This window comes from Ambystoma mexicanum, chromosome 3p, assembly GCF_040938575.1.
Source record: "Ambystoma mexicanum isolate Mex_15411 chromosome 3p, UKY_AmexF1_1, whole genome shotgun sequence".
Taxonomy (NCBI): Eukaryota; Metazoa; Chordata; class Amphibia; order Caudata; family Ambystomatidae; genus Ambystoma; species Ambystoma mexicanum.
In genome coordinates, this window is record NC_090925.1 from 21,369,949 (window position 1) to 21,383,574 (window position 13,626).

A 13,626-nucleotide genomic window follows, 5' to 3' on the forward strand; every position below is an offset into this window, starting at 1 on the left:
CGGCAACGGACTGGAGAAAGTTGGAAACCACATGTACAAAACGAGCCTTAGGAAATAAAGGTTCAGCACGGAATTGAGCCCACTGAGTAGATTCCTTCCTAGATAGGGTGTCAGCCTTTAAGTTACTCTTGCCGGGAATGAAGGTGAACACAATCTCATATGGAGAAAAAAAATGAGCCCAGCGGGCTTGTCTGCTATTCCGGGTTTGAGCATACTGAAGGGCCCGAAGGTTGTGATGGTCTGTCCGAACTTCAACAGCATACTGGGCTCCCAGCAGTAAATGTCGCCACTCTTCAAACGCCCGTTTGATGGCAAGCAACTCCTTTTCAAGGACCGTATAATTCAGCTCCGGCGGAGAAAGCGACGGGACACTCCACTCCCTGTTCATCTTCCTGGAGAAGGATAGCTCCAAGAGCGAAATGGGAGGCATCCGACTCCACAATAAATGTCCTTCCTTGATCCGGAGAATGAAGAATAGGTCCCGTCATGAAGCAGTTCTTTAAGGAGATGAAAGCTTCATCAGCTGCACCGGACCAACGAAAGGGAACCCCTTTTTTGAGGAGAGAAGTTAAATTTAGAATAATCTCAGAGAACCTGGGAATAAATCGCCGATAAAAATTGTCAAAACCCAGGAAACGTTGGATATCCTTAACACAATTCGGCGGAGACCAATCCTGGATAGCTGAGACCTTCCGGGGGTCCATGGAGATACCCTGAGCTGAAAGGATATACTCCAAATAGGCTACCCTGTCCTGATGAAATTCACATTTGTCCAGTTTATAGAACAAGTGATTGTCACAGAGGCGCTGTAATACCTCAGTAACATGACCAACATGTGCGGTCGGTGTAGAAGAAAAAAACAAGATATCATCCAGATAGACAATAACTGAATGAAGCAGAATGTCAGAAAAAAGATGGTCCATAAAACGCTGGAAGACAGCAGGAGCGTTGGACCACCCAAAGGGCATAACGCGATACTCATAATGCCCAAAGGGCGTCCGGAAAGCTGTCTTCCATTCATCTCCTGACTTAATACGGATGAGATGGTAGGCCCCTCGTAGGTCCAACTTGGTGAAAATCCTTGCACCTTTAATAGCCTCAAGGATGTCAGTGATCAAAGGCATAGGATAGCGATCAGGGACAGTAATTTTATTCAAAGCGCAAAAGTCAATACAGGGTCGGAGTTCCGCAGTGTCCTTTTTGGGAATAAAAAACAAGGACGCCCCAGCAGGGGAAGTGGACTCTGCAATGAGGCCGTTGTGCACATTCTTACGAAGGTACTCCCTTAGAACCCCCTTCTCCCTTGCGGAAAGCACATACATGCGACCAAAAGGAATATGCCGATCCGGAAGCAACTCGATGGCACAGTCATCTCGATTATGGGGCGGCAGTTCAGCATGTTCAGCATCAGAGAACACCTCATGAAAGGCGTGATAAGGCTCAGGAATTCCCCGGATCTGATTAAGCACAATTGTTCCCGATCGTTCACAAGGGTGAGTGGAGGCAGAATGAAAACGAAGAGTACCCTGTGTAAAACAATGGGCTTGACAATGAACAGAACCTAGAAAAAATGTCCCAGCTGACCAATTAATATACGGGTTGTGTACCCAGAGCCAAGGTAATCCCAATATCACGGGATAATGTGCAGTCCGGATAATGTCCAACATGATGACTTCCCTGTGTGAAGCAATGGACATCTCAAGGGGAGCCGTGTGGTCTTTTATGGGTCCCCAGACCAATGGACTTCCATCCACGGACTCCACAGGAATGGAGATAGCCTTAGAAGTATGAGGAATCCCATATTTTGCAGCCCAAATATCATCAACGAAATTCCCAGCAGCCCCGCTATCAACCAAAGCCGGAACTTCAATCATACCCAATGAAGCACAAGAAAAAGTGACCTTAAGGACCAGCATGGGGGCATCAGGGACGTCCGTGATGTGGGGCGAAATGTATGCAGAGGGGAACCGCTCATTGATTCCCTAACCGTGGTTCCCCTGACGGTCAGGTACGAGCGTTTCCCTGCTTCCGAGAGAGAATGATAGGACAATTTTGAATAGAATGCTCCTTGGAACCGCAATACATACATAACCCTAAAGTGTGACGTAGGATCCGTTCCTCAGAGGACAAAGGACCCCGAGCCGCACCTATCTGCATAGGTTCGTCAGGGACAGCACCCTTGGGGGAGATAGTAGAATAATCAGGCAGATTCCTGAAACCTCTCTGTCACCTCTTTTCCTGACGCCTCTCCAAAATTTGATAATCCATCTGCATAACCATCGAAATCAACTCCGCCAATTTAGGAGGGCGCGGAACTCTAGAGACTTCATCCTTCAAGTCTTCATTTAAGCCTCGTCTAAAAAGCGTAATCAAAGCATCATCTGCCCACGAAGTACCCGCCGCCAATTGTTTGAAGCGAATAATATATGTCATAAGATCAAGGGATCCTTGCCGGAAGTCCAACAATTGTTCCTGATAGGAGTAGCAACGCACTCGAGCGTTGTGCATGTCGGCAGATAACCAGAACTTTGCTGAGGGGGCGGAGCCATGGTTGCAGGCATCCACTGCAAGGCTGGTATGCTGCGACCTGCCGGCGCCACCATCTTGGGAGAAACAATGGCTCCAATCCGTGCCTGTGACCATCGGTGCCACAAAGACCATCTCCTTCTGTGAGATATGACAGTGGTAGTTCCACAATAAAGACCGTAGCGATGAATTCCCAAGGTCTTGTTGGCAGCGCTGGTTGAAGGAGGAGACCCGCCGGTTTCTTGTTATCATGCTTGTTTTGAGTGCAGACTGCACAGGTTAGGATGTAATGCTGGACATCATCCTTCATCTTCGGCCACCAAAACTGTCTTTGTGTTAGACGGAGAGTGTTGGTGATGCCAAGGTGTCCTGAATGAAGGGTATCATGACATAGGCTTGTGATCTTTTGCCGTAGTCTCTGCGTGGGGATGAACAGGCAATTATCCTTGAACAAATATTCGTCCTTTGTCTTGAGGTTCCATCGATTCTTCCCAATAAACTCCTTCCAGATCCTAGAGGACTGGGTTTGAATCCGAATGTCTTCTAGGAGACTGATTGCTTGGACAAGAAATATAGTGTGGGGAAACATCTTTGGCAAGGATCGGCCTTCAAGAATTTTGTAGTCAGGACGTTGGGATAAGGCGTCAGCAATTATGTTGTGTGTTCCAGGAACATGATGGATTTGAAACTGGTACTGGGCAAAGAAGAAGGCCCAACGGGCTTGACGACTGTTCCTACATTCCAGGGATTGCAGGACTTGAAGATTCCATGGATGTTTCCACAGGATGTTTGAACAGGATGTTTCGCTCCCAGGAGTAGATGACGCCAGTCTGTGAAGGCTTGACGGATGGCTAGTAGTTCATTTTCCAAAACAGAATAGTGGATTTCGCTAGGAGTCAGGGTGCGAGAAAGATAGGCGATGGGGTGTTCTAACTCGTCATCAAATTCCTGTTTTAGGACTGCCCTGATGGCGTAGTTAGAGGCATCTGTTTCCACTAGGAAGGGTCGATCAATGTCAGGTTGAGCCAAGATGGGGGCTTGTGTAAACTCCGACTTTAACCGTTGAAACGCCTCATCTTGGACTGCTGTCCAGTGAAAGGGAGTATCCTTCTTCAACAATGTAATGATTGGATGTACTATCTCTGAAAAAGAAGGTATGAATTTCCGGTAGAAGTTGGCAAGCCCCAGGAAGGATTGAATTTGTTTCACAGTAGTTGGAACAGGCCAGGATAGAATGGAGTCTACTTTCGAGTGGTCTTTGTTTGTTTGTTTGTTTATTTATTTATATAGCGCACCAGACCCAGGGGTATTCAAGCGCGAAGGCATGAAGAGGGTTGTTCAGCTTAAGTTACAGAATCAGTATAAAATATACAGAACAGCCATGGTTACAATGCTGTATGCGGGCACAAACGTAGAACAAAAGAAGCAGAACAAGGTATATACAATAGTCTGAGGAATGCCTAAAGAAGGCAGAGCATATATACAGTGGATCTCTAAGAGGCTGGTACGGTATGGTTAGACGTCATGTTCCTTTAACCAATGAATGAGGTTGGATCTGAATTGTAAGTAGGGGAGATCTTCCCTTAAGGCACAGGGAAGGGAGTTCCAGTGTTGAGCTGCTTTGACAGGGAAGCTACTTCCACCAGATTTAGTGAGCCTAAATCTAGGTACAAGCAGGAGGTTGGAGTTGGCTTTTCTTAGGGGGCGTGCGGCTGTTTGTCTAGTGAATCTGTCTATTAGGTATTGGGGGGCTGCGTGGTTAAGACATTTGTGTGTCAGAGATGCCGTTTTGAGGAGTATTTTGTATTTAGTGGAGAGCCAGGTAACTGATCTCCTAAGGTCTGATATATGGGCATGTTTAGGGAGACTAAGGGCAGCTCTTAGTGCATTGTTTTGAAGGGTCTGAATTTTGGAGGTAAGGTAGTTGTTGCTGCCTATGTATAGAGCATTAGAGTAGTCTAATTTAGACAAAACTAGTGCTCTAGCGAGGGTGATGCAATTATTAGGGGAAAGGAAGGGTTTGGCTGCTCTGATTAATTTGCAGGTATAGGAGGTGGCTGAAGCCATAGCGTTTACTTGTTTGCCAAATGTAAGAGTGGAATCCAAGTAGAAGCCAAGGGTTTTGACTACTTTGGCCACAGGTATGTTGTTGGTATCAATTATGAAGGAGGTATAAATGGGGCCAAGTTTTTTGATATTAGAGGGTGAGCCCAGGATAAGGAGTTCTGTTCTGTCATCATTCAGCCATAGTCCATGGGAGGCCATCCATGCCTAGATGATGAGGTAAACTCTATTCACAAAGGCCAAATCCTTGTCATAATCGCCCGTCAACGGGATGAGGATCTGTGTATCATCTGCGTAATTAGTGTAGGTGATACCTAGACCATCTAGATCATCGAAAAGGGGCTTTGTGAATATATTGTACAGAGTGGGAGATAGACACGAACCCTGGGGTACGCCACATGTGATGGGTGTTGGGTCAGCAGCTGCTAGGGGAGAGAAAACCCTCATAGTCCTGTTGTTGAGGAAGGACTGGATCCAAGCGACTGCCTCTTGGGAGAAGTGGGCGGAGGTGACCAGATGGTGACAGAGTATTGAATGGTCTACCAGATCGAATGCGGCAGACAAGTCGAGGAGTAGCAGGAGTGACATCTTGCCTTTGTCCCTAAGTATGTCAATTTGTGCCTTGAGGTCAAGGAGTGCGGTCTTGGTACCGTGTTGCGGTCTGAAGCCGGACTGGCGAACTCCAAGGAGTTGGTTAAGTTCTAGATGATGCTGAATTTGTAAGTATGCTACTTTATCCAAAATTCTAAGTAAGAAGGGCACAGTAGTTATGGGTCGATAATTAGTTGGGATGGCTGGGTCCAGGGTTTGTTTTTTAAGGAGGGGAAGGACCCATGAGTGTTTCAGGTTGCTAGGTATGGTGCCAGTTGAGAATGAGGCGTTTATGAGTTTAGTGATGCAGGGTGAGAGTTTGCGGGCTGCATCTTTTATAAATTGGGCTGGGCACAGGTCACCCTGACAATTGGATGGTTTAAGGGTGAGGATGATTTTCTCAACTTCTTTAATAGAGACTTTGCGGAAGTGGAAGCTGGGGGTGTCTGGTCTATGTGGCATTGGGGAAAGTTGCGGTGTATGTGGAAAGTTTGTGGCTGTCTTAGGGGTGATATCTTTGATATCGGTTTTAGGGACAGTGATAGAACTTTTTTTGTTGTTAATCTTTGCCTGGAGCATTGTCATTTTATTGGCCAGGGCTTCTTGTATACTAGTGCACCAGTTCTTGTATTTGAGGCATGAATCAGGTGTTTGGATAGGGGATTCTACTTCTTTCAGGATAGCAAATAATTTTTTGGTGTTGGATTTAGCTTGAGAGATTCGGGAGTTATAGGACGATTGTTTCGCTAAGATGTAAAGGGTGGCTAGTGTGTTCAAGTTGTTTTTGTTGACGTCCGAGGGGTCTAATCTCCAGATTTTTTTCGTTTCTTTTGTCTGATGTCTTTCAGGAGGGGCGTGAACCACGTATTTAGATGTTGGCGGGGTTTGCTTTTTTGATTTTCAGCGGTGCAATGGCGTCTAGAGAGGCCAGCATCGCTTCGTTGTAGATATCTACCATAGTGGCTGGGTCAGTCTGATCTGGGATGGAGTTTAAGGTGAGGGGGATGAGGTTTTCAGGAGTTATGTTTCTTTTATTTCTGGTGGGTGCAGTGGGAGCTATGATACTTTTATTTAGTGGTGGAGTGGCTTCTAGGGAGAACGATATTAAATGATGGTTGGACCAGTGTTGAGGCAGTATGGACATGATAGTGGTTGGGCAATTATGTGCCGCAATCCAATCAAGGGTCCTACCTTTAATGTGCGTAGGTTCCGTAATCTTTTGGGAGAAACCTAATTCTTCAAGGGCGTTATTAATCTGTAGGGCATTGGTGTCTCCTGCGTTATTAAATCCGAGGTTAAAGTCTCCTAGGATGAGGTTAAAGTCTCCTAGGATGAGGCATTGAGTGGAGTTTTTTAGGTCATTGGACAGTAGGTTCATGAGGTCTTCCTCGAAGGAGCCTAGGGGTCCTGGTGGTCGATAGATCAGGTGGATGATGATAATTTGGTTGTTGGCTGTAGTGAGTTTGGCTGTTAGAGTTTCGCAGGAGTAGGAGTTAGTTGGTTCAGATAGTCTTAACGTTAGGTTATCTTTGACAATTATAGCAAGGCCGCCACCTCTAGAGGTGGTACGATCCAGTCGTATAAAAGAGTAGTTATCTGGGATGGCTAGCATGATAGCTGGACCTGCTGCGGGCTGGAGCCAGGATTCAGTAATAGCTAGGAAATCTAGGTTTTCGTTTTGGATTATGTCCGCTATGTCAGTGGCATGGGCTACCATAAAGCAGGCGTTTATTAAGGCACCTTTTATGCCAGGAGGAGTGGATGGGGTACCAGGCGGTTGAGCAATTTGTTGGTTATTTGGGGGGGGTGGTAGAGTCTCTGAAGAGACGGCAATTAAGTTGTAGAGGGTGCTGGCCATAATTATCTTTATGTGGTGGAATATTGGAAGTGGGCCGGTGTGGAATGTAGAAGGCTAAGAGTTGGTTAAGGGATCGTAAATTCTGGGGAGTCTAGCGCAGAGTTTAAGGTTCCGCTGTTGGAGACTACAAGGTGTGGTAATTATGGTAGCAAGTAGTTGGGGTGGCGTTAATGGTGCATTAACATGAAGTAGATGGTTCTGTAGTTGGGACATGTTTGGCATGTGAATGGTGATCAAATTCAAGATGGTTCTCAGTAGAACCGTGTAGAGAAGTGGCAGGTACATAGTATACCTTTTTAAGTAGCTAGGATGCTATGAATTAAGGCTAGACTGAGCTAGTCATGTCATGACAGTCTAGGCCAGGTATAAGGTGGATATGGCAGGTTCTGGCAAAAGTATATATTGCAGTCTGGTAGTAGCTTGGCTATTTACTATGGGCAATAGTACATTAGCGGTGGTTCATTAGCCCAGAGGGAATTGGTCCATTCCAATTCCCTCTGGGCTAAGGACAAATCCGAGATAGTGAACAGTAGACACATGGAAAAGGCATTTCTCGTGTTTTGCCAGGAGCTTATGTTCACGTAGATGCTGCAAGACTGCTTTAACATATTCTTCATGCTTCAGATGGTCCTTGGAGTATATCAGTATGTCGTCCAGGAAAACTATGACGAAGAGGATCAGCATATCGGAGAACACCCGGTCCATAAAACGTTGGAAGACCGCTGGGGCATTGGCAAGTCCGAAGGGCATAACCAAGTATTCAAAATGATCAAAGGGTGTTCTAAAGGCTGTTTTCCATTTGTCACCTTCCTTTATATGGATCAGATGGTAGACACCTCTGAGATCTATTTTCGTGAACACTACAGCTCCTCTTACCGCTTCCAGGATATCCGAGATCAAGGGCAATGGGTAGCGGTCCTTGAGGGTGCATTGATTAAGACCACGATAATCAAGGCAAGGCCTAAGCTCCTTGGTATCTTTCTTTGGGACAAAAAACAACAAAGCTCCCGGCGGGGATTTGGATGGTCGTATAGTACCATTTTCCAGGTTGGTATCCAGGTATTCTCGGAGGGCTCTTTTCTCTGGTTCTGATAGAATGAACATCCTTCCAAAAAGAATCACTGCAGAGGGTTCAGTATCAATAGCGCAGTCCTCAGGTCTGTGAGGTGGTAGGGCCTGAGCTATGGCAGTCGAGAACACATCAGTGTAATCCTGATAGGCCCTGGGAACCTGGATGATATTCGAGACAATGAATGGACCTTGCTGGTTTGTTTGCGTATCTTCAGAGGATCTTGACGAGGAATCTAGGGATAGACAGTGGGACATACAATGTTCTGAACCAAGAAACAAGGATCCTGCTGCCCAGTTGATGTAGGGGTTGTGCTTCTGTAATCAGGGCATACCCAGTACCATTGGGTAATGGGCAGATCTTATGATGTCAAATGTGATCCTCTCTTGATGGTGGTTTATAGAAAGCAGGATCTCTTTGGTTTGAAGGGTTATGGGTCCTGAAGAGAGAGATCTTCCATCGATAGCCTCTACAGGTTGCATGATGTCTCGTGTTTCATATGGAATGTTATGGGTAGTGACCCTGTCATGATCTATGAATATCCCCATGGCCCCACATTCCACTAATGCCAGAATGGGATAAGAGTCTTTCTTGGAAGGCGATAGAAAGGCCTGCAGAATCACAAGATTGTTTTGTCCAGGAGAGTTCAAGGATGGAATAGATGTGGAGCAAACATCTCTCTCCCGAAGCTGTGCTCCATCCAGGATCGGGAGCTGGCATTTCCCGAACGCCGTGGAGGGGCTATAGGACATTCTCTCCCAAGATGTTTATCAGAGGCACAGTACATGCGCAGACCAGTGTGAATCAGTTGCATCCTTTCTTACGGAGTTATGGGTCCGCGGAAGGCTCCTGGTTACATGAGTTCTGGGTCTGTGGTCGGGGAAGGAGCGGACTCAGGTCTAGAGGAAGGTTCTGTAGAGGTCTTTTGGTAGGGCATTTTAGTCTTCTTCTTTTCTGCCTTTCTTTCCTGGATACGAAAGTCTATTTGTAAGCAGAGATCCATGAGAGCCTGGAAGGAACCTGGGCGAGCTACCCTGGCTAGCTCGTCTTTTATCTCTTCATTCAATCCTCTTCGAAAGAGGGCAAAACAGGCCTCAGAGGACCAGTCTGCTTCCTTGGCAAGTTGCTTAAAGCGTGTTACATAGGTAAGCATATCCTGGGATCCTTGTTGGAAGTCCAATAAGCGTTCTTGGGCACTGTAAACCTGTTCTGGGCGGTCAAACATGGTCTTTAGCGCCCGTACGAAACCATCATAGTCATCCAGGAGGGCATCACCCGAATTAACTAAGGGAGTTGCCCAAGTTAATGCATTCCTGGAATGTGTGAAATCATAAAGCCCACCTTTGCCCTGGGGGTGGAGAAGTAGTAGGGCTTAAAGGTAAAGTGCACTAAACACGAATCGAGGAAGCCACGAAGGTTCCTTGATGAGCCATCATATTTATCCACCACTCCGCCCAGCAACACCCTTTCCTTGGTCGCGGAATCACGTGACAGGACTAGTTGTTTCAATGCAGCATTTTCGGCCTTAAGATTTTGAACTTCTGTTGTTAACTCCTGCATGCCGCGCATGAGGTCTTGAACTGCAGCCTCCATTTCCGTAACTGTATCAGTTTGTTGGCGTCTCAATCTGTCACAGGTTTCCCCCCTTCTCACCTGTCTGTGTTGTTTGTTTGAGATCTTGGAAGAAGTCTCCTTTCGCACAGTTCGGGTTTTGTATAACCCTGTGCGTGGGTCCTCGGTTTCCAGCGTTGGGTTCGTCACCCGTCTCCAGGGAGTGTTCAGTTGTCCGGGAAGAAGTCCAGGAAATGGCGAGGAGCGCACTCGGAAAGACGAGTGCAAAGGAAATCCAGGAATGCAAGGTGAGGACAAAAAGGGGAGGATGAAGGAGGAGGAAATTTAGGGGACCGGGAACCAGGAATCAGAGGAAATCGCTGTACGAACTACGGCAGCACACGTCTGACTACTGCAAGTGGTAGCGTTGAGACGCGCAGAGCTGCGGGGGCATGTCTGCTTTGTAGAACGCAGAGCGTACAACGCGGGGACTGGCAAACAGTGTTTCGCGTTCAGCGACCATGTTGGGAGTACTGCTGAGTTCAGTCCCCTATGGGTCAGGGACCACGAAGTCCAGAAGGGACGCGTCCGGTGGTTCATGACAGTTTCTCCACACAGGTTCGCTGCCTGGTAGGCACTCTGCATTTCACCAGTCATGAGTGGTGCGATATAATGGCACCAGCTTTCATTAGGCCATTGGGCATTCCTCGCTACCCTTTCAAAGTTCACAAAGAAGTGGGCGGGGTCCTCTCCAGCAGAGTATTTCTGAAGGACTGAAGCCGGTACCTGAGAATGTCTGCGAATGGAGGTAGCCTCTAGTAACTGCACTTGCTGGAGTTGTATAGCCTGTTGGAAAGCTTGCCTATCTGCTTGAGCTTGTTGGTTTTGTATTTGTAAGGCTTGTTGGAGAAGTTGTTGCCCTTCAGAGAGCGTTTTAATGAGTTCTTCCATGGTGTTCAATTTATATCCCACTACTGGCACCAAATTGTGAAGAGAGACCTTGTTATGATAATGAATAAGTACACTGAGAAATAAAGTAGGTGGTAATTTGTTTCAGAAACAACTTTTATTAATTGTAACTTTGTTTCTTTTCTCTTAGGAAAAAGGATACGTTACGTGTTCTTCACTTCAGGCTTCTTGAATTGAATATGCTTCTCATGCCATAGTCTTAGCTCACGCTCAGGTAAGTCTCTGCAATTTTCGACAGTGTCTATATTTTCCACTCTTTACTTCTTCTCTGAATACAGTACTTTCCTCTCAGTTCGTTATGTTAGCCTTTATGACTCTTCCTGTGTTGCTCTTTTATGAGTGCTCTTGCCCAATGATATAAGTGTCTTCAGATGATTCTCCTCTACTCTCTTCTCTCTTGGTAGTCTTTTCCAGCTTTTGTTATCGTCTCTGTATCTCGTTCTACTTAGTATTTCCTATACTTTTAATTAAGTATTCTCAACTACCTCTTAGGGAACCTTGTTATTATTTTAATAGTCTGGCTCTGGTATTATTTCTACAGAGTCAGCTTTTATTGAACGAGCCAAGCATTAACTTTCACTTTTGTCACTTCACGATAGAGACTGTTTCCCTGACTAGGTTTCGTAACACACAAAACGACGATTTCCCTTTAAGAGTCTTTGCCCATTCGAATGCTTTCGGATCTCCACATACCTTCTTCTTCTTTACTTTACTGTCATGTCACGGTCTGGACTTTGCCTCCTTCAGCTGTGAACATGGCTCAGCAGCGCCGCCTGAACTCTTCCCCCTTCTCTCACCTTCCGTCGTTACGCTGCCTTGGTTCAGCGATTCCACGGGCGTTGGGCAGGTTTCGTCGGCGTAATAACAGCTAACAGGATACACACCAAACACACCCTCTTCTAAGGCGATGCCGTGTCGAGCGCTTCTCTGACTCAAACGTCACTGGCAGCGCGACTCTCCTATTCAGGACACGGGCACCAGTGAACTTCTTTTACATGGCGATTCAGACGATCGCTTTAACTCCGTATGAACAAAACGTCAGATAAGTGCAACGGTGCAACTTGACTTTTTATTTTCTTATATCTTCTGTGAACTTCTCCGTTTTTATTGACCGCTCTATAAGCCCACTGGTAACCGTCGATTTGGCTCTACAGCTCTTCCGTCTCCTAGCAACCACAAAAACAGTTGTCAGAACAATGTTGGAAGTCAGACTCTGATTGGGTAACACTACTGTCAGTCATTTCCTTTCAGCTGCAAGTTAGAATTAACCCATCATATGGCTGATCAGCCTGGTATTGAAAGAGCCAGAGCCAGCTTGCACAATAAGTGGGTGCAGTACAGCAGGTTTATCACATGTATACATGTTGTATTTTAAATATGGAATGTTTTAGCTTGTGTGGATGCCTGTGTTCCAGCACTACATTAGATGCATGTCCCCATCCACCATTATGTAAAATTATTGATGCTTTCCCCCATCCACCTGCCGTTGTGAATGCCTACGCTGCTCCTGTTATCCTATCCAGACTGTTTTGCAAAGGTCTGTGAGGTTTTCTAAGAGTAGGGGGTAGGTAAGTGTGCAGGTTATATGCCTGGCTTGACTTCCCCTGATGTGCCATTTCTCTTGCTCTCTGTCCTCTTAGCTTTCTTCTTTCATCCTTGCAAGCTGGTCTAGGTTACAGCAGTTGTTCAGCCTCGGTGGTTGCTTCCATGAGCACTGTGTGCTGTGTTCATCATGCGTAGGTGTGTGATGGTTTTGTGTGGTGCTGTTTCAGTTTAGGTCTTATTCTTACACTTCTTTAACTCTACATTATCCTGTAAGGGTCCCCTGAGAAAAGCAAAACATTGATATAAATGGCTGCAGGTGCGCTTCTTCTCCACAGGGCTTCCTCCTAGTTACATTCACATGTATTGCTTTCTGGCAAATCTGTTGTTATACAAGTTGAACCACCATATGGAAATATGTTTTGATCCTGATCCCAAGAGGAATAGTGCAGCGCAAAATGTTAAGCTGCCTCCCTCCTCAATGGAACATAAGCACTCCAGACATGTTTCAGCTTTGTTAGGCATCAGCGAGAAATTAACATTCACTGAAAAAGGGCACTGCAGCAGAATCATTCTAGGTTATCACATCTTGGTTAACACCCCTGCATGATGCATGGCAGATCAGGAGGCATGCCACTCAGTTGAATTGTTTCCTGATGATGGAATAGTGTTTAAACCTTAAATGCAGCCACTCCACATGCTGGCAGATTCAATGTTATGCACTCAGCATAATATGAAAGATCAGTCACAGTTTTTTTACAGGTCGGTTTTTAAGACCTTCGAATAATGTTGTGCCTTCTCACCAAATACATAATGCTAATACACCAATTGCCGAATGGTTCAAGGAATTCTGCTGAAGAGCCCAATGTTGTCTCCAAAATGTTAGTGAATTGAAGCAGGCTCTAATTACTTGCCACCATGGGCCTGTGATGTTGCATTCAAGTGGACACAAGGCCACCATGACATCATGCCATGATGACAATAGCCTGTGTCAGGGCTACCATTGTGACATCACAGGACAGATTTTTATATCTCTAAGCTCTGTGGAGATCTTTTTTCCTATCTGACTTGGGCTGCCATTAACAGCAGGGCAGCGGCAGGGAAAACGAGAGTTAAGGAAACCAATAATCAAACAACAGCTTAGAAACTTAGAAACATCAAAGAAGAACCTCTCGCAGATGAAAAGCCTTCAAGAATAGATTGAGTGATCACCAATTATAGATACGGCTTATTTCCCTAGGAAAGACCCCTCCATGGTCACTTGTCGCTGCGTGGCTGAGCTTCCACATCTTGTCACCTCAGTTTGCATGAGCCTTATGACAGTAGAACAGGTAATTGCTCTTCAAGTGTCTCTAATGAACTACAGAAATGAGAACGATCACTTGTTGGTTCCTTTACTGCTCTTTACAGGGAGGCAATATGACTTTACTGAGCCAATATAAAAGTAAACATCTAA

General features: G+C 45.9%; 1 protein-coding gene across 13 annotated transcripts in view; it reads left to right on the forward strand.

Moving 5' to 3' along the window:
- Positions 1 to 13,626, forward strand: part of LOC138580086 (protein FAM118A-like) — a 1,834,209-nt gene that overhangs the window by 89,115 nt on the left and 1,731,468 nt on the right. For 4 of the 13 annotated variants that reach the window (XM_069650352.1, XM_069650351.1, XM_069650359.1 and 1 more), the window contains exon 1: positions 13,188 to 13,501. The gene's annotated coding sequence lies outside the window, so the exon portion shown is untranslated. Of the gene's footprint in view, positions 1 to 10,758; positions 10,843 to 13,187; positions 13,502 to 13,626 lie in introns of those variants that run through there. The other 9 variants (XM_069650357.1, XM_069650354.1, XM_069650353.1 and 6 more) reach the window with 5 other exon arrangements.